The sequence below is a fragment of the Poecilia formosa genome, unplaced genomic scaffold (genome assembly GCF_000485575.1).
Source record: "Poecilia formosa unplaced genomic scaffold, Poecilia_formosa-5.1.2 Scaffold45, whole genome shotgun sequence".
NCBI classification, from domain to species: domain Eukaryota; kingdom Metazoa; phylum Chordata; class Actinopteri; order Cyprinodontiformes; family Poeciliidae; genus Poecilia; species Poecilia formosa.
Genome location: NW_006799984.1, coordinates 1,608,362 through 1,630,113, shown reverse-complemented (window position 1 = coordinate 1,630,113; position 21,752 = coordinate 1,608,362). Strand labels below are relative to the sequence as shown.

The window sequence follows — 21,752 nt, the reverse complement described above, 5'->3', positions numbered from 1 at the left end:
AAGCTGCTTCGGCATATTTTCTTTGTTTGATAATGCAATCCACACTGGCCTCCCTCAGAGTCTCAGTTCCATCATATTTAAATTATATGGATACTATGATTTTTGCCGAACAACACACTTCAACACACAGAAATTGTGTTACTTATTCACACCAGGAACTTCAACTTTAAAGTAAAAGTCCTCTGGAAAGCACTGAAGGGAGTTCATAATCATAGGATCTCCAAATTGACTTTTTTCAGAAGTGCAGAATGAAATGCAAACTGCAGTGGGAATTAAAATGTATTTTCCCTTTTAATTATGTTCACTTCTGAGGTACAGCAATAATGTTCCTGGGTCAGTTTGACCTGTGGAGTGTTTAATCATGCAGTAGTATGAGAAACCCCCCAAAAAATGTTAGATTACATTTTGAATTTTTTTTAGAAGTGATTTTTATAATTGAACCTGAGACACGTATACTGTTCCGGGTCAGATTCACCTGCTGATTAAAATCAAGACAAATGAGTCATGCAGAGAGTATTAATGTTTCCCCACTTCTGCTGAGTGTCCACTCAGTGTGGGTGGAGTTTTCCCACAGCAACAGAAAAGGTTCCCATCAAAAGTTGCATGAACATCTGCTTTCTTGCAGTTTCCTGGTGAAGTAAAGAAAATAGTGAGAAAGCGCGATTGTGTGTGTGCCGATGTGCATGTATGTGTGTGTGGTGAAATATGTCTCATAGTTGCAAGGAAACAAATAGAATTGGAAATTTTTTGATCCTTTTTACACTTCAACTTGACTGCCGGGTCAAACTGACCGGGTCAGATTGCAATATATAGACCGGGAGGGGGGAGGGGTTGCAAATGGGTAAAATGAACCATTTTCAATTCATATGCAGAGTGCACCTATTAAGACAAATAGAAAAAGTTTCATGCAGAAAAAATACGTCCAACTTTTTAAAAAAGATTTTTAAACTTTAAAATGGGTCAATTTAACCTGCAACATAACAGAGTCACAAAATCTTTACCTTCCGTCTTTTTGTGTTGTATTTTTGTGTCTCTTTCCAAAATCTTTAGATTAGTCAAGTTTCTCAAATTTGTCACAGCAAATATTCCATTATTGGTATTGTGATCAAACTTTTTTTTTCCAAAACATCAAAAAAAAATGCTTCCTGGCATCTAAACAAGTCAATGTACCCTGGCATAGTAGTTGAATGAAATTGGCTCTAATTTAAGACACGGCAGCTTCTCTATTTTGAATGTTTCTGTGACTTCAGACTGAATGACGGCTGCTGGGTTGTTCCAAGGAGTCTGCTAACAGAAATGTGCTAATTGAAATCATGTTAGATTTTCTTCTTAGCTTTGTCTGAAGAAAGGTTTGTACTCATGAAACTTGTTTACAGTGCCATGCAAATGTATCTGTACTCCTTTAAATTACAACCAAATCTATGTGTATTTCAGTGTAATTTTAGGTGAAAGGCCAACACAAAATTGTGAAGTATCAGAAAATTTACACAGTTTTTAAAATGTTTCACAAACAAAAATGTAGAATGAGTCTTGTGCATTAGTACCAACCCCCTCTGCTATGCCTAAATAAAGTCCTTCAGAAGTATTCTCATTAGAAAACATAATCCAAAATTAAACCTTTTGTTACACTGTGTGGTTAAAACAGAAAAAAACTAACACTACATTACCCTCAACTAGCCATCCCTACAGTGAACATGGTGGTGGCAGCATCATACTGTGGGGGTACTGTTATTTAGTAGGGACACTGATCAGCTACAATAAACATGCAGGAAAAGCTACAATTATATGGTTTAGATCAGGGCATATCACTGTGGCAGCATGACCTAGTCAAAGTACAGACTGAATTCCAATCAAGAATCTGTGGAAAGACCTGAAAACTTCGGTTTTACATGGATGATTGGGCAAAAAGTGGAGTCTCTAGATGCACAAAACTTCAAAGGACTCCCGGCTGTGATTGCAGCAAAACATAACTTAACAAAGTATCGACTTTGGGGGCTTAATACAAATGTTCACCAAAAAAAAAAGAAGAAAAAGAAAATGTACCTCACAATTCTGTACCGTTTTACATTGCTCTGTGCTGTAAAATTCCAGTGATGATTATGACAAAATGTTGAAACATTTTAAGGGGTATTAATACTTTTGGAAGGTGCAGAGCTCATCTTCAAGTCTTTCTGGGGGTTTTTCCCAGAAGCATATTATCCATGCTCAGTGTGGAAACAGAGGACTGCGTGTGTTCGCTGTGTGTCTGTGTGTGTATGTGTGTAGGTGTGTGTGTGTATGTGTGTCTGCTCTGAAGTGTTGCTTCCCTGCTGATAGTCCTGTGACTGGGATCTCCTCCCACCAGACTCCTTCAAATCCTCCGCAGCCTCCTTCATGCTTTCTCTAATGAAAAACCTTCTGCTGTCTGTGAGACGGCCAGTAACAAGCCCGCTAAGGAACAAACACACACACTGCCAGAGATGCAGAGTACTTAAAGACATGCAGACCCCAGTAAGTGAAAGAAGAATGTACACAGACGTAAGAACAGAGAAATTCATCAAAATGTGTGAAAGGAAAACACACAAACTGTCCCATGACTCCATGTCTGGGAGCAAAGAGGCACTTTTTTTAAAAGACAGAGTCCTCCAGTCCAACCCCGCTGAGATTTAATTTTCATGCCTCCCCTGCAGCCACTGGTTTTAAAAACCAGACTTTCTGATTTCAGTGAAAAAACTTACTGAAAAATTAATCAAACTGGATGACAAGCCTGTGATTGTTTTATGTTTTAAAGCAGTTATGGTGGCATGTGTGGGTGTGCGTGCGTGCGTGCGTGTGTGTGTGTGTTTATCTGTAACATGAAATGGAACTGATGCACCTCTTCTGTGTCACTGCTAATGTTGCAAGAATCTCTAGAGAGATGTTGCAGACACACACACACACGCGCACACACACCACTTACTTACAGGAGCAACCTTATGTGCACTCTGATCCACACAGACTCAAAAATCCGAATGTTTCAATCTTTTAACATTCCAGATATACCAACACACACACTTATTTTAATATTTCTGCTCTGCATCGTGGGAGTTCCGGCACTCAACATTAAAGCAGAAACTAGAACTCTTATCTGATGTTGGAATAAAGTGGCAGAAATCAATTCTGCTTGTCATAACCCAGAAACACATAGAAAGACATCGCAACATGTTCATGAAAAACAATCTTCTTATGCGTGGGAGTGCGTGTGTGTGTGGGTGTGTGTGTGTGTGTGTGTGTGTGTGTGCTGCTGTGGAGGAGCAGAGGTTGACCTCAGGCTACCAGCTAATTAAAACTGTTCCAGAGAGATGAAGGAGGAGGGAAGGAAAACAGAGGAAGAGGAGTAGTTAGGAAAAAAGCTGAAATGAGCGAGATGGAGAGAGGAAAACGGGGAAATGACAGAGAAACACCAGAAGGCAAAAAAGAAGGAGAGAATTAAATCTTTGTGGAGTTTTTTTTTTTTTTTTTAGTTTCTGGTGAAGTTTTTCTTTATCTTAAAAGAGGAGGGAAGGAATGAATATGTGAAGTTTTGTGCCAAAAAGAAAATTTTTTGTTATGTATGAGGAGATGAAATCTTTTCACAGCAGTTTAGATGTGATTTTCTGCAGCATATGGGCTTTATTTTTATCACAACAATGTAAATGTCAAGAGAAACATTTACATTTATATTGCCTTCAAGACAATGTTATTATCACACAGATTTTGTATTTGTTTATCAGGCAAAGATAGATTGGTGCTCAAAAGGATTTACAATGAAATTAGAAGGATTAGTTGCTTCAAAAACAGAATGAAATTATTACCAAACATCATTAAAGCATTTCTTTTTTTTTTTGATAAAGTTATGAAGAAACAGTTGTTAAAAAATCTAATTAAAATGTGGATTTTAGAAAGTTTAAAGAGCTTTTATTTGTTTTTATAGGAAGTAGGTTTACTTCGATCTTTCATGAGTTTTATACATAAAATCATGTTGCTGGGTGTAGAGGCTGACACTATCTCTAACATTTACTTTTGAGAACACAGTGTTGAAATAATTTACCAAACTTATATTTTATGGAAATGAATCATAAAGTAATATTCCAAAGCATTCGTTGCTTCAGTTTAACAAAGTTTACAGACATTCATTTCTGTTGCTCCACAGCATTTCAATCAGGTTGGGGTTTGGACTTCAACTAGGCCGTTTGAACCTCTTCTCTGTTAGCATTTTCAGCTATTGTGTTGCACATGTACTGCTGTGTTTTGCATCATGGCTTCTTCTATGACCCAGTTTGGTCCGAGCTTTGGTTGGGGCTGAAATTCAGCCCGGGAGCTCAGCTTGGAGAGGCCTTTCATCCCACCGCACAACGGACCGGAGTGGAACCATCAACCCTATTAACAAGCAGCTCATAAAAATACGAGCAAATATTAAAGAACAAAAACAACCTCCAAAGGAATGCAGACCAGGAAGCCATCCAACAAATGGAAACCATCACAACTTTAACAGCTGGAAATTAATTTTCCCTCAAACATATGCTTAAACAGCTCATGACAAATCTGGCAAAAATAGTTTTATCCAAATAGAGTCTTCATCATAGTGATCAAAGATGTAGATTTTACTTACTATGTACCTTGTACAAATTTGTGAATATGAAAAAAGAGATTAAAATCTGTTTCTATCATCAGGTAAATGAGAATACCAAAAATTCATGTACAGATTTCTCAGAAGAAAGAATTAAATATGTTTGAAGGGAAGTTTTTTTTTTTTTTAGATTTTTTTAGATGCCAAAAAGCTGACAATCTTCTGATCCTAAGAGGATGATGAGGTGCTAAGTAAAGGTGATCCTGTCTCTCTGTTACAGCTCCACTGTCACTGCCTGATACGTAACAGTAACAACAATGATACACAAAGCACTTTTTTCAAAGAATTCATAGAGTTAAAACACAAATAGAATGTAAAAACCAACTCAAGAAAACATAAATACTTCCAGAGGCTGTCAAAGGTCAACCAGCCCACCACGTTTTCAAAATGTAACAAACTGTCAACTTTCCTGAAAAAATGTTAGTTGCACAAATGTAGCACTATTAATTCATATCAGTTTCATTTGGTTTTGAAAATATGGGGGCGGCAGGTTGATCTCTGCTGACCTTTGGGAACTTTTATCAATACTTCTAAAATGACTGCGGCACAAATGGAAATGTTTGCTGCACAAACGCTTGACACCAGCTTCCTTTAATTTGGAGAGGCTGGGAGGGTCAGCTGCACCCAGGTCCATCATCGTTAGACGAAATGTTAAACACCATGTTGGCAAAAACAAGAAATAGTTATTATGCAGTGTAATTGATTTTAATACAGATAATATTATGTAACCACTTAGCGTTGCAATTATTTTTCACATTATGATAATGTTGCTGTAAATGTCGAACACCATTTAACTCTCTTTAAGTTCACTGTGCATCTGACATCCTTCATCTGCAACTTGTATGTGATGAGGAGTACAGGATGTTAAAAATGCCCACTGTAATTGGGAAGTGCATTATTTTCATATAGTTGGCAGAATGTTGACATTTTTAATTGTTTGTCTGGGATTCCATATGCATTAATTAAATTAAAATACTCATTTCCAATGTAATATAAGACTTTTTCCTGTCAGTCTGAAGATGTAAATCTGTGGATAGAAAAAGCTTATCTGTTGGCTCCCAAAACAACAATGTCATATGCATTTAATTCCAAATACGGACAGTTTCATGTGAGGCAAAGATATCTTCCTGAAAAATCTGCGTAAATTTGAAAGAAAGACAAAGGCTTAGACGGATCTTCATTTACAAGGAGCAGAACATCCAACAAGAGTAAGTGCTGCCAGAGTTCCTCTCCGTTTTTAGAGTTTCCCAAGCTGCAGCTGATTTCCCTGACAGCGACATCACCAAACACTGCGAGTTTTATAACAGCTAATGTAACAGCTCTTTTGAAGCGGGTGTTTCTAATGAGTCACCGGCGCCGAGGCACGCTGCAGGCAAATCTGACACCAGAGTTAGCATGGAAACGTTTGGGGTCATCACTTTGACCAAGGCGCTCGGTCGGAGCGGGTTGAACAGAGCAGCTGAGGACGAACACGCAAACAGAGCTACTGACGGCTCCTCAGCCCCAACTGTCTGTCCGTCTTCTTGTCTGTCTCTCTGCTGTCTGCTCGGATTTGCGTCCAGATGTGGATCACCATGTCTCTTTTATGCCTTTTCTTCTCCCTCTGTCATTCTTTCTCCTCTCATCTTTTTTTTTCTGTGTAGGCGTGCCCACCGGTCTCTGTCAATCATGCCTGTGTGTGTGTGTGTGTGTGTGTGTGTGTGTGTGTGTGTGCATGTGCGCGCGCTCATGGATGAGTGTTTGTTTGCTCTTTAACTTCATGCCCTCCCCAGCTCATGTCTTCCCCGTCTTATCACTCCCTGTCTTCGCTGTCAGTCTGTTTATTTCAATCCGTCTGTTTATCTGTTTATCCTGATCTTTTTTGGCTCTTTTCTTTCTTCTCTTTGAGGTTGTGTTGTGGGGTATTACACACACGTACACGCAAACACATAAGCACGAACACCCCTAGTGAATCATTCTGCCTTCCTTCTTTAGGGCTCCGCAGGGACATGTAAGTGGGACAAGTGGGGAGAGAACAAACATCTCAAACTTCAATCTATGTTTTTCTCTCTTTCCTCCTCCTTCTACGAACCCCGACTGGCTGGCACACATGCAAGCACATGAGTGAATATCTCCTCCTCTCCCTTTTCCTCGTTTCCCCCATTTGCTCAGACCAATCAGTTTGTTTGGGACCAGCATGTGCTTAACATACCATCACAGCCAGGGGTGCACATCGCCATTATGCACAAAAACTGAGAGTTGGGCAGGAAAAATTTGTTCTTTTTTTATTTTTCAAAAACACGCAAATGAATGCGCAATCTGGCACACAGGCTTCTAAAATTGCTAATTAGCTTGTTAAGAGTGAAATATTTAAAGTAAACCATGTATTATGCAAAAAATACATCGATTTTGTATTTACTGTGTGAATAAAACATGAACATTCTGTTTTTTCTCAGTTTTTTTTTATTGCTCTCAAACTGAAACCTTAGGGCCTAGTTCAATACAATAAAACCTGACTGGCACTTTATTTAACTGAAAATAAGAAAAATATCAACAAAACAGGATAAACTTCAAAAACAACTGTAGAGTATGTTTAAAGTTGACAAAGGCCAGTTGGAAAAGCCTATAGTTATAATCCCTTACAACCTACTCACAAAGATATTTGTATGAACTAAATATGTGAAAAGCTAAGTTCTTAAATGAGGTATTGCTCTAGCATTTAAAAATAGTTTTGTCTATTTTCATGTATGTTTGTGTAGATTATAGTCAGAGAAAGCTGCTTTGCATTTACCACAACCTGAGCTGTAAAAATGCCAAAAAAAATACCCTCTGCTGAAAGTTTATTTTAATTTTGGTGCAGGAGACCAAAAAAAAAAAAGAAAGGAAAAAATACTGATTTGTTGCTGGCTTTTAAGAAAACAAAGCAGGAATCACAGAATATTAATTCATTTTCTGTTCTTGTTTGTTACCGTGTAATAACATTTTAAGCGTTTGGTTAAGCAAGTGTTTGGTTTTTGAAACATTCCAACAGAGGTTAATGGTTAAAACTGGAATAAATTTACTGCAGCTCAGCTGTTTCAATGATGCTGTCACTACCAGTTAGTTCAATTGTTTGTTTTATTGAATATTTATAATATTTGTAACTTTAATCAATATTCACCTAGATTAAATGCATCATTCCGCTCACCTAGACTGCATTTTGATTTTTGTTTTTTTGTTGTTTCTTTTTGTAGAAACGGGATTCACACAGCTCTGCATTTATGCAGACACAAATACATCCTTCAAGTCTAGCGCATATTCATCAATGTGTTGTTGTTTTGTGTCAGATTGACCTGATGAGATATCTGAAATTCCTCAACAGGTCAAAATCTACGTTCCTTAACCATTAAGATGTCTTTTTCTCTGTTTCTTAATCAAATTTGCTTTTGCTGCATGTGTGAAGAGAGAAAAACTGCAATCTGACACAAAACAACTGCACACTGCTGAATATGTGCCCGACTTGAAGGACGTATTTGTGTTAGCATAAATGTAGCGCAGTAGGCTGTGTAAAACCCGTTTCTGTTAAAAAAAAAATCAAAATGCAGTCAGATTAAATCATACAGAAATTAACAGTAAATTGCATATCAATCAATCAATCAATCAAATTTTATTTGTATAGCACATTTCAGCAGCAAGGCATTTCAAGGTGCTTTACATAATTAAAAAACAAAATAAAAATAGCATGTGACATTGAATAAACAGTAAGAAAGAGAAAGAAATTTTGGAAAAAGAAAAAAAAAAAGAAAAACATCCATTTGTTATGGAATTTAAGCGCCTGTAGTCGCCGGACTCCGCCGTCCGTTTAACACGGGTATTATAACCCGAGTATAGTCAGTGAACATAACTATACTCAGGTTACACGTTTATATAGACATGTGTTTTTTAATTAACATTTTCTATACATTTTCTTATCACTATCTTAAGTAAAAAAAAAACTATTTGCCAGTCTTGAAAATAAAAAATAAAAAAAATAAAAAACATATAGATATACAAATAGCTTTTGTACAAGTTATTTCTTTTAAAGATCCAGTGTAGCCTTTTGTCTGAAGTTTTGTAAAAAGAGAAAGCAGTTTGTTAAAGTCTCAGCTCCTGTCTATACCTCATAATCTCGGATCAGGATTTTTGACTTCTTCAAGGAACCGAAAAACAAACATCAGCAATTCAAAGAAGCTGTAGCTTGCATTATTAAGAGTGAATTATTTATTTACAACCTTAAAACAAAACAGCATTCATTTCCAAGCAGGGGGAAATAGAAGGGCTTTTAAAGAGGCTCTCAACTCCAAAACATAACAACATGCATGTCGTGTGCTGGGCTTCTCAAAAAACATAAAATGTATGTGGACTTATTATCGTTTTTGCTGGAACACAACATTCGGGGATGCATACATTAATGTCCATACCAAATTCTTTGTCTAAGTCTAATCATGTTGTGTTTGGCCCTGACACAACTCCAGATATATTTTCCTCTATATCTACACAGGTGATGTGTGGTACTGTAATACCTATTTGCTGCCAGTAGGTGGGTTCAACACTAACATTTGCAACATCAAAATAATAAAGAAAACAATCTCGATGGCTAATACTGCATTCTTTTTGTACTCAGAAGTCAGATTTTCCAAATTAGTACTTGGAAATCTAATAAGAACTCAATTGAAATCAGCAGTTCAGTGTGGGTCAGTACTTATGATTAGCGCAGACTGAACGTCTGCATAGCACATGATGAGTTTAAGTAACGTTATTAGTGGACCAGTAGTCCAATGGATAGCAAAGCTGTTATGCAAAATTTCAGAAGAATGGGACTTATGTGTAGTATCCTCTTTTGGTTCACTATCAGGAGTATTAGACCAGCTCCTGTATCCTTCAACATTTAGATGCTCGTTACCAGGCCTCTGCAGAGCTGAATGACATGCTGATGAGGGAATTCACCACTTTGATTCAGATGTGTTGGTGACGGGATGTAAGTAGGCGATACTGGAGAGTTTTTATTTTTTATTTTTACTTAGCTGCACATCTTAATGGTAGGTGATAAGCAGTACTTTCATACGGGTGTTAAAGGTTTTTTGTGACATCCACTTTAACTCACGTAGGCAGCAGAGGTCTTACCCAAGTTTCTTCCAATTGATGACAAACACAAGCAAAAAAAATTTCTCGCAGTAATGTTGTAATCAAGTTTAGTACATGGTCGATTTTAAGCAATTAACCTTCTATCTAAAAAAAAATCTAAAATGTTTGTGCTTTATTACCAATTTCAGAACAGCTCCTACTTGAAGGTATTTAGAAACAGCACATGACCTACAGTAGACAGTCTGGTGTCAACTGTGTTGGCATCTTACTGGTTGCACTGACATTGCGTTCTTGAAGGTAAAACACTCCTTCACTTCCATCAAATGAATCCTAACTGCTAAAATAAAACTAATGACATGCCTTAGATGATTAACAGTGTTTGTACTTTTATTGTAACAGACGTGCTGATGGGGCTGTTTGTTGCTCAGCTTTGCGTTTAGAGTGAGATCTGATAAGTCAGGACAGATTTTACTGCCAGGTGGGAACACATGCACTGAAAACTGCAACACTCGCGACCCGAAGCAGCCAGGAGGCATGTTAACGTCACATCTGAAGAGGGCCTCAGGTTTTCTTGGTGACAGTGTGGAGCTCCTGTTGAAAACTCTTAACACTTTAACACCTTCTGGCTGACTAATGTGGACTTTTTTTTTTTTCTGTAAATGTAAAATGCACACTTTTTTGTCAATGTGTGGCATAGCACGGTTTCCCTGGACGTTTACTTGTAGTCTAGAAAAATATGTTTCACAGCTGTAACATCCTGTTGAACAAGCACAATATTGAGTGCTCAGAAAGTTTAAGGTAAAACAATGTAGAAGTAAAACAGTGTAGGAGTCAGAAGAGTGGATTTATTGTGGTGGATACTTTTTGGTTGAGGAAAAAACACAACCTGATGCCAGTTTATGGGAGACACATTTCTCTCTATCATTGAAGAAAGCTGTTTTCTTGATGATGGCAGTGATTCATTGGACTTCACTGTCTGGCCAGGCAGACAGTGAACATGTTTTAGACCAGTGATGTCTTGGCCTAAAATATGACCAAGAAATTAACTAGCAACGTTTCTTAAATAACACTCAGAGCCCATGAGCCCCTGTTATTGAGATTGATGATGTGAGAAGACTTTCTGTGGGATTTAAGGAACATTTGGTTGCTGCTTCAGCAAAAGATGTCTGTAAATAGATGGCTTTAACTGAAAATATTTTTAAAAAATGCTATTCAATCACTGTCAAGTTGTGACTTCTAGTATTAGGTGCCTTTTATAGAAAGGTTAGATTTTAAGCCCTTTTATTGTCAAGTAAGAATCCTTGTTGGTTTGACAGAGTCTGCTCACAACTGCTTTTATGTCTGACTGACAGGAATTACAGAATCCATCACATTCTCATGTTCGTTTAGCAGCATTTTGGTTAGAAAGAGAAACAGAAAACTGGATGAAAGACAAGATTGGTTGTAGGCACTGTGAGACAAAACCCCCCAGCAATCCTTCAACATTTACCTCCAACAAATAGCTGGCAGCTGGCTAACTGTTAGCCTCTTAGAATGCAGAAATGCTAATTACCTTCATGGCATCCACCCTGTGAGTGAAAAACTAAAGCTCTCTCTCATAGTTGGGTAAATTAACTAGAGTGCTCATTTGTGGCTAAAATAATTCCACCCTCCACCTGGAAATAAGATTTTGTCATTGCATTACAAAAAGGTAAAGAATAGGTTTTCCAAAAATCTTTGGCAAATGATTGTTTTGTTCACATTATATTGTGTGTTGTCTCATCTCAGGAGCTTCATGTTACATAACGACTCTGAAAAGCCGTTGCAAAGGTCAGTGTATAATTTTTGAGGGCCAGAATAATTATTTCGTTGTCACTTATTTGCTTGTAACACTTGCTGTAACTTTCAACAGGTGGTGAGCAGATTTTTCTCCCAAGACTGACTGACAATTTTCTTTGTATAGTTGAAAATCAATGACTCATTGCAGTTATAAGTTTTTAATCTCAGTTGTTGAATACAAAAGCTTTCATAAGGCATATGCCGGAAACTGTGTGTGAAGATACTTAATGTGAAGGGTTTTAAACCACAATGGTGATTGCTGCTTGCATTGCGTGTCTCTCCTCAGCTTCGCTGAAGCTTTAATTGCTGCTATCCTCTTCAACATTAGCAGCATTTTCCAATCTAAACAAGGAAAGTACTGCTGGGTGTCAGCATCTTGCTGCAGACTGTCACCACAAGCTCTGGCTTCCGAAAGAAAAGAAATGTGCCACCTACTCAAAACTCAGATTTCATCAACATAGAATAAAATTTCATCTTTGGAAATTCCATCTTTTTTTTTTTGGAGGTTGTGGCTGTGCTATTTCTTACTCTTGAGGATAAGTAGAGTGTCAAAACTTTTTTTTCTATCATAGGCATCAATAACTATACCTTGACAACAGTTTACACAACTTGAAAAATGATTTTTTTCACCCTCATTATTGCAGCAAGCAGAGTCACTTTCCTTGACACTTTTAGACCACATTTTAAATGACGCAGTTATGCGGAATTCAATCTGGAGAGACTCAGACAGAGAAACAAAACGATTAAAGAAAGTTTAATGACAAATAAACATTAAAGTCCTTTGGCGCTCAGGTCCCAGCCGGATATGTTAAGCTGGAACTTCGATAAGCTTGATAAACATTCCTGATGCTGCATAGAAATGTAATCCCCCCGGGGCCTGTACTGGTGGCGGCGGTCGAAGAAGGATGTGGCCTGAGAGCCTTTAGCAGAAGGTGGAGATGGGGCGGAGGTGGGTTGATTGCAGCTGGTAAGCGGAGGAGGCCGTGGCCAGGAGGTCCTTTTCAACTGGAGCTCGAACGATGATTGGCCGAAGCGAGGCTTGATCCAACGCTGATAGGTCCAGGGTGAAGAGAGGGAGGCGCTGATTGATGAGGCAGGTGAGGCTAAAGAGTCTTCCAGATTGAATTTGCGCCAAAGCTTCATTACCACAAATATGTTCTTATTCAAATGAACAGAAAAAAGTATTTGGATGTTTGCCTTTAACATACTAATTTTATTTTTTCAAGAAGCTCTACACACTGCCTGAGCATAATGTTCTTCAGCTAAGTAGAAGGCAGAGAATGTGGAGCTTTCTCCAACTAAAACTCTGCATCTCAAGTGTGAAACTTAAACTGAAAACGTCCAAATTAGCACACGAAGACCTGAAAGGATTTCTTTTTTTTTTCATATTTTACTTTCTTTGCAGTACCAAAAGCAGATCTTCAAAGCCTATAGTTGCCGAGGTATCTTGCAGTTACATCAGAGAAAAAAAAGTGATGAATGTTGGATGGTTCTGGGCTGTGAAGTTTTGACAAAAAAGGTCCTCCAACGCAAAGCTTTGGCAAGCTTTCACACTCTCTCAATGCAGCTGTGTTATACATATGCATTAGGAAGCGTAGGAACTGCAGGAAAAATGTCAGGCAGTCTCTGTGGAAGGGAATATTTGAAATGGAAAGGGAGGATAAATCACATATAAAATATTTGTTTGCTCATCAAGAGTGAAGTTTAAACATGTTTAGTCTTTCTGATATGACTCAGACGAATACTTGCAGTCAGAAGTTTACATACGCGCATCATGTGCATGAATTTCAGTAAGCTGTTTTTTTATGATTTATTTATTTTTTGTCATTATAGTAGGCTGTTTATACAATATACAATTTCAATTTCAACAGCTTGAATGTATTAGTTTGATTCTTTTGTGGGTCTTCTATTCATACAAGCTCAAATGTGACACATATCCCTGTAAAAAAAAGGAAGGAAGTTACAGAGAAAGCCCCTGTTATTAGAGATCTTGAGGAAGGTCCTTGCATAATTCTAGTTTGATATTTTACTGCTCCTTGCATCAAAACTGATAGACCTCATTTAAACTGACTCTCTTCCTGGTACAGACTTGACTTTTCACCATAATTCATAAAGTTAGTAGTATTTTAAGTCCTCAGCGTTCCAGAAATGTAACATTAACCATCTTTTCTATTGCCAATGGCATCAAATGTCCGATTGTAAATTCATAATTTGGAGGTTTTTGAAGAGGCTTGTTTTCCTGACACGAAAAAAACCCATTAACTTATTGCCAGAAAAAAATCTAAATGTTTCTTTTTTAGAGCTTGGACTTTGAACCCACACATTAAAACTGATTTTAGAATAGATAAACTATAAATAACAATAAAGGTTTTCTATCTATCCTGTTAATTCCACTAGTTATTCCATGAATAGTGGACAAATATTTATGTCACCAGTTATTATGTCGGTGTTAATGGTAATAAAAAGTCAGTAGTTGTTGTTGAGCTGAAATTTTAAAGGGATACTCACCCAATTATCATTTAAATTCAGTATATATATATATTTGATCTTGTATGCAAGATGAATGTCTAATCATTCCACCCTTATAAAAGTAATGGTTAAAATCCATAGTTAAATGTCCAAAGTTGAAAAAATTCATTCTTCACAATGTAATGGTATCCAGAATTCCTGAAGCGTTAAACTGGGAATAAGCAAGCTATGTTTTCCACAGAGAGGTCACAGTGTACACAGAACATCTCGCAATGCAATTCTTAACCTGCAGACCTTTCGTTTTTAGCTTGAGTGTGCATAAAACTTCTAAAAACTTGACATTTACATTTGACTTTTTTTTAGTTTCTGGAAAACAGCCCAGTGCTTCTTCCTGCAGTATTACTGCAGTAAGTCCATGAAAATTCACTGCAACTTATTAACCACTATATTAAACAGGATGAACATCTGTGTGGCAGAGCACACTCCATTTTCTCACTTTTTCTATTATCATTAGTAGTAAAGTATTCCTCATTTACTGCTAAGGTTTTTTTTTTTTCTGTCTTGGCGTCAGAAGCTACAATGAGGTTATTTCTCCCTTCAACGATTCACTTCACAGCAGAATCCCATCTCCTCTGTGCCTCAGTGGAGCTCACATCACCAATTCTTATTGAAGAGGAAATCACACAGCCATTGCCTTAGTGAGGTCGTTATTTGGATAATGACTAATCTAGTCCTGACTTGATTCCATTGCTCTGATCTGCCATCCAGGTTGGAGACAGCGGATGTGACTAACGATGTGGCTGCGTCGCAGTCTGGAGATACACAAAACACTCACACTCAAAGTCACTCACTTGTTTATGAGCAGTAAACGCATATTTGAAAAATTCCCATTAATGACAAACACAAAACTCATCTTCTGTTAAATTTGCTCCAACATCCCATTAGTCAGTTTAAGGGAATCACGTCAAAACAAGATAGTTGACGCAAACATGTGAAATATAAAAAAAAATAGTGACAAACCAGATCTGAAAATCACTATTGTGTAGAATAATCTGACAATGTTGCTGTTTTCTCCTCACACACATCCAAAAGACAGGCATTGCAGTAATGAAGAGAGATCCTTCTGTACAAACAGTTTCATGATTACTCTGTTCGCTTGAGCCAACAGAGCAGATAAAAATGGTAAAGATGTAGACATGAGGAAGTGTTTATATTGAGATGGTGCAATCTGTTTAATGTGGGATATTTAATCAGGTCTATTATCAATATTTTTGCTACATCCTGTGTTACTTTTGTGGCATACACTTTTATGAATAAAAGCATAGGAAATATCACTTATAATCACCTTCTAATCAGCTGGAGAGATACTAAAATTGATACATTTAAGCAAAGATCCTGCTGAAGACATTGCAGCTTTTTGGAGGAAATCTGTTGGTAAAACTTGTCTGACAAGGTGTTACATCCAGCAGCAAGATTACTTGGGGAAAAATGTGATTGAAGAAGGGTTTCTGCTTTGAACAGCTGGTTATTATTCAGGAGCAGAAGTCACAGTCTCATAGTGTCAGCACGTAAGAAATGTTCCTTTTACTGATATGAATCATTAGATCACCTATTTCCTGTCAAATGTCTGAAAAAATGTAGTTTGGCAGAAAATAAAAACTTTTCAATTCTATGAGAAAATATCCCAGATAATAATACAAAAAAATTGTTAAAGTAGACTTAGAAGATATAAATGTGATTAAATTTACTTCTACAGCAGAAGTGTATTCATTGCTAATTATTAGCAAAACATGGTTTTTCTAGATGTTAGCATTGGGCTAGTGATCTTGTGTGATCTTTAAGCATACTAACTGTGATAAATTTATAACAACAAACTGTAATGTGTGGTTATTCATCCTGTGTTTTTCTTCTGGTATTCTGCCTTTTACACTATCCTACCCAGGTGAGCCATGTTCCAGGTGTAGTTTGGGAAACAGTGGGATGTGCTAATTACTGTGCTCAGTGAGACACTAACTGCTATTTCAAGTAAAGATCAATAAAAATGAATTTATTTGCATTTTGTGCAAAATATGTTATAACTTTTAAACATAAGGGTGCAGGTATGTTCTAAGCACATGGCAGCCATATTGAATTTTGAGGAGAGAAACGTCCAACTTCCCCACGTTTGAGTTCAGACTTTGGTGAATGAACCTGTTTCTTCAAATTTATATGTTTTGACTTTCTGTCATCCTTAAGGGTGTGAGTAGTCTCTGAAAATGTTTACAGGCCGGATCACTTTCACTGGTTCTGGAACAGATTCTCAACTTTGGGTCAAGCCAACAACCCTTTCAGTTCCTCTCACTGTCCTCTGCAGGGCCCTCCCCTCTGCCATATTGCAGCTTGCAGGCAGTAATATTTCTTTCAGTTCTGTTATAAAGTGCTTTTTCCCGTTGGCCTGTTTCTGGGTTTGTTTTAATGAGTTTCTCGAAAGTGACTTTTATTTGTTAAAGTGTTTTAATTTTTATTGTCCATTTCCAAAATGCCCTCAATTAGTTCTTATTAATCTAAAAATGCCAAAACCCAAACACTCATCTTAGTTAGAGAAATACCATTCATTCAGAAAGAGAGCAGCAAACTTTCTCTTTATCAATGAAAAACAGATTTTTTTTTCTTACTTATTAAATGTATTAAACACTAAGAATCCCCAGGATCTTTTATTTTATAAAGACACATGCAGACAGTAGGTTTTTCATTTTGCTTAGTAAAAAATACAATAGAGTTGCAGATTTTCATACACAAATTAATTTATTTTGAACTTCCTGCCTCTATTGAGGAACACATAACGCATCTTATTTTATGTGTGACAATCTCTAAATTAAAAAAAATGGAGTTAACTAGTCAGCTTGCAAATAAAAACAAAAATTGCTATTAGCCAGAAAAAAAGTCTGATTTATTCATTTCTACTATTTTTTCTTATTTTATTCTTATTATCAAGTACAACAGTAACTGACTTGCCCTTTCAGTCACTTTTAAGGGCACCAAACACACACATGCAAACACACAAGTATAATGTTGATATCCTTGCAGAGAGAAATACACATGCAGAGAATTGCCCTCCTCTCCTCATGTTCTTTTTTTTTTCAATATGTGCTCATTTGGTGATGTTAATGCAAGTAGGCATGTACAGTGTGCTCTAACCGTGCAGGGAGGGTAGCGTGTGTTTTTGTGTGTATTCTGATGCAAGTGTTTATGCAGATTTGTGAGCGTGCACACATTTGTGTGCACTTACTGCTCTTAAAAACCAATTAACAGCGCGCAGCAGCAGCCACCCCCGCCTCCAAATGAAGAGGTGAATTAAACATCACCACAACCAGATGGAAAGAAATCAGAGAAAGAGAGATGGATAAATAATTGAAGACAGGGATGGGGGGGGAGAGTAGGTCATAAAGAAAGGGGGAAATAAAACTGAAATAAGAGATGAAATGAAATGTAAGAAATCAGAAGTCAATTAGAGAGACTCAGAGGGAGCTGTAGGGAAGAAAGAAAGGAAGACAGGGCAGGAGTGGCTGGCAGTGAGTCAGTGTGATTCTTATGTGTTTTTAGAGAAATGTGTGTGCATCTATCCCACTTTCAGGAAAAACAGTTAAAGAAACACAATCCGGCTGTTTGAAATACACAGCGGTATAATTAGGTTGGTTGCAGCACAGTTATGATTAGACCAAACTCTCTTCGACTGAACTGAATAAGCTCAACTTTGACATCATTCTTTATGCATGCGTGATTCAATGTGTGTGTGTGTGTGTGTGTGTGTGTCTGCGTGTGTGTGTGCGTGGGTGGATTCGTGTTCTTGAGACTGAGAGAGAAAATTCAGAAACCAGTTTACCAAAAAAAGAAATAAATAAATAAAGAGTGCTGCCATCACACAGATCACACTGGAGTCGCATTTCTTTCAAATGACGCAGTTTATTTATATCCAAGTATAAAAATAATGTGAAATATGTACAAAACTTGTCAGAGTTTCATCGTAATCACTTCTTTCTGTCACTAACATTACAAATCCTGAGCATGACGATAATTAAATTGTATTAAAATGAACTGAACTGATTTTAATTGGATTTGGACTAGATCTTACATCATTGTATTCGATTAGGATATTTCTTCTTAAAGCTGCAGTATATAACCTGGCTGCATTAAGGAAAAATATGTTTTTTTTACATATTTGTTGTGACAGTATAATATAAGACAGATAATCTGAAAAGATCGATCTCCTCCACCTCCTCCCTCCTATCCTGGTCATAAACAACAAATTAGAGCCCGGAGAAGCGCTGTCAATAATGCTTGTGTATGCGTTGCTAAATGTGCTAATGCCGGAGAAACAACTTTCTGTTTCAGGTTAATCTGTTAATAAAAATTTCTCAACACAAAGAGCTGGAAAAAAGAGCTATCATGTGTCGAGCATGTCATTTTCATAGTGTAGTTGTTTACGTGTGCATGTGTGGACAAATATATTAAAGAAACTGCTTTTGTGTAAGAATATGTGTTGCAGTTTGGTAAATCGTGACTACTAAAGTTTTGATGTGTGTGCGTACATCTGTGTGTATATGCTTTCAAATTCTATGTGCATAACTTTTAACAGTCTGTGTGCTACTTAGTTCCTGCATATAAATGTTGCTGACTTCCCCTGGTGTCTGTGTGTGTGAGAAAGAGAGAGAGAGAGACAAAGAGAGAGAGAGAGCTTCCTGGTTTGCTCTGCGGTCGGCATAACGCTGCTCCTCTGTGCTTCTGGAAGTGTTTGTGAGAGGAAATAAAAGCTGTGCTTGGCGGCGAGGGGACGCTGGGAAATCATGGAGCTTCTGTTTACAACAAACACCAAGCGAAGTGGGACACTCAGCGACAGTCTTTGTGCATGTCCCTCCGTGTCTGCCCCACTCTGTCCAACTCCATCTCTCTCTGTCTGATCTCGTGTACGTCTCCGTCAGATAAACGCCGGGTGCTTTGGAGGCATAAATGTTGCATGAATTATTTTTCCAATGCATCAAACAAACAGGCAGAAGTGAACTTTGCACTGCAGGAAAGATGCAGTTATTGGTTGTTGGATGCTGACCTCTGCGACTGAAGGACTGGAGTGACACTTGGCTTTGTGATGTGGACAAAAGTTAGTTTTTAAGTGTTTCAGGACACTGAAACTTCAAATACAGGATGGATACAGTCAAAAGAAGTCATGACGGAAACATGCTTTTGAACTTTCCTCACATGTACACGACTGATTTCACTTCAATAATTCATCCCTCCTGTCTCGGCTGTCATTCTGTGACATTCTCTCATGACAGTCCTTTGTTTTTGGCATTTTCCTCTGATGCAGCAGAGGACGTTCGGACACAGAAAATAAAACTGGGCACGGCTGTAGTTAGTAAGCAACTTCCATTTTCAAGCTTCATTTAGATGTTTATTTTAATTTTTAGTATTATTTTCATAAAGACTCTCAATCGGCTTATCTTTGTCAGTTTGTAGAATGAGTATGAAGAGGCATCAAAGTGATAAACACATTCACTGAGCCTTACTTTTGAGGAAAGAAATATGGATGTGCATCTGAAATCGGGTTTTCTTCAACCCTGTCCTGGCAGTTTCAGATTTTTGAGTAATATTTTTACTCAATAATTGTGTACTGAATAGGACTGCAGAATTAATCTGAATATTTTATTTATTTCACTCCCATACAATCAGAAAAACAACATAATGAACAACTATTATTAAAAATACGATTTTGTCAGTTTCTGAGGAAATAGTGCAAAAAAGACTCCCGTTTAAAGAGGAAAATGCAATAGAAATTGTAAAAATATGAATGTGATTTAACAAATCCGAGGTTTTCCTAAAACAAATCAAGTTTAACACCACTTCAATGACATTCACTATGAAAAAACAGCTACAGAAAGATTGATTTCTGTATTACTTATTCAGCTGAAAATCTGGTCTCCATATCAAAAATACTCTTTATTTTGGAAGATATTGCTGTAGGAAAACCAACATTTTTTTCTATTTTTAGTATTGAAGTTGTGTTTAAAAATAAAGTTAGAGGAATGAAATCCTAGATAAAAATATATGTTTTCTACATGACAGCTGTTTATTCAGGCTGCTACATCTACAGAGTTAGCCGAAGTTTGGCAGATATTGGTACATTTCCTCCTTCGCCATTTTGTTGTTTTACAGTTTTGGTTGATTTATATCCAAATAATTATTATTTGATAATGATAATAATAATAATAATAATAATAATAAAATAATAATAATACTTTAATAATTATTATTATTACGTTATAAAAGAAGTAAACTGTACAGGATGTCACACTTGATTGAACTTCACTTGGTACCATTTGATTTGTCTAATTATTTTTAAAACATTAATCCTCTGGACTTGAAAATGTTGGAAACCTTTGACTATTTTTGGTAATGCTAACAATGGTAGTCATGCTTGTATACCTTGACATAAGGTGCTAAAGAAAGTGTAAAACAACTTTAAATAATTTTGTTTTTGGTTTCTAATTTAAATGACTAATGAACACTAATTAAAGACTGGAAAACTAAAATAATTACTGTTTTGCTGTTGCTGTTTTTACAAAACCTGGATCTTAGAAATCAGCTTCTCAATTAATTTAGAAGTTCTTGGCAATTTTAATTTAATTTAGAAAATACATAAAAAGACAAATGTAAACAAGAAGAGTAGTTAAAGACATGCATTTTTTTTGCTTTTGCCTTATCTGAATTCAGTTTCTTAAGCGCTACGGTAAGTCACAAAGGTCACAAAACCTCTGAATATTTTTTGACATTTTACTTTGAAATTTTTTCATAATAATTCCATCGAGCTCAGAGGAACACCCATTTTTGCTCCTATCCAGGTTTTGCCCTTTGCTGCCATTTTCGAAATAGCAAAAATATTCACTTGGCCTACAGAGCACAAAGAGCAGCAGATATGCATGCAGGCATGCATGTAAACACAGACAATGTTCTTATGAGCCCACATGGAGACGGCATGCCCTCTCCTGCCTGAGAACGATGGTGGAAATGGGAGCGCGCTGCAGCCCAGAGGCAGAGCTGCACCATGAATACAAGGAAAGGGTCAGCGCGGCGGTGTTTGGAGTGGGGATTCAAAGAATCAACGCTCCAGGGTTCAAATGGCTGTAGTTTGGGGTTACAAATATTGCAAGCCGACTGCTCGTTTTGACATAACGTTGCTTCGCTTTCAGGAAGATCTGTTCAGCCTCAGGCGGCCATATTAAACTTGTACTGCGAGGAAACAGATATTGCATTCCCTTGTCTCATAAGAGGATAGGAGAGAGAACTTGAACTCCTCACAATTATGTTGCTTTACATGTCAACCTGAATTACAGCAAAGTTACTGCATTAAAGTTTATGCTTAATAAGAGTGTCATCAATGGTGTTGTTTACTGTGGCAGTTATTTTTCTTAACCACGATTAGCTAAGGAAAGAAATTCTGAGAGCTGCACTTTGCTGCTTTATTTTTCGCTTTCCCTCTCACATCCTTGATTTTACTAAAAATGTGTGAAGTGCTTGTAAAATAGACATTCACCTGAAAGCCAACACCTCAGCGTTCACAAGAGAGAGACGAGAGGCATATCGGGATAGAGACCAGCCATAAGGTACAATCAGTCATGACTGGAGTGTCTTGAATTGCAGAAGCGACGAGAGCTTTGGGTTCGATTTGCATGAAATGCAGCTTCCTATTCTAGTCCAATCAAATCCTTTTTATGAACATAGCAAC

The 21,752-nt window shown here is 37.2% G+C and overlaps 1 protein-coding gene across 2 annotated transcripts in view; it reads left to right on the top strand.

The window, feature by feature from the left end:
• The window catches only part of kirrel1b (kirre like nephrin family adhesion molecule 1b), a 99,888-nt gene that overhangs the window by 30,174 nt on the left and 47,962 nt on the right, over positions 1-21,752 (top strand). The gene's annotated exons all lie outside the window — the stretch shown is intronic.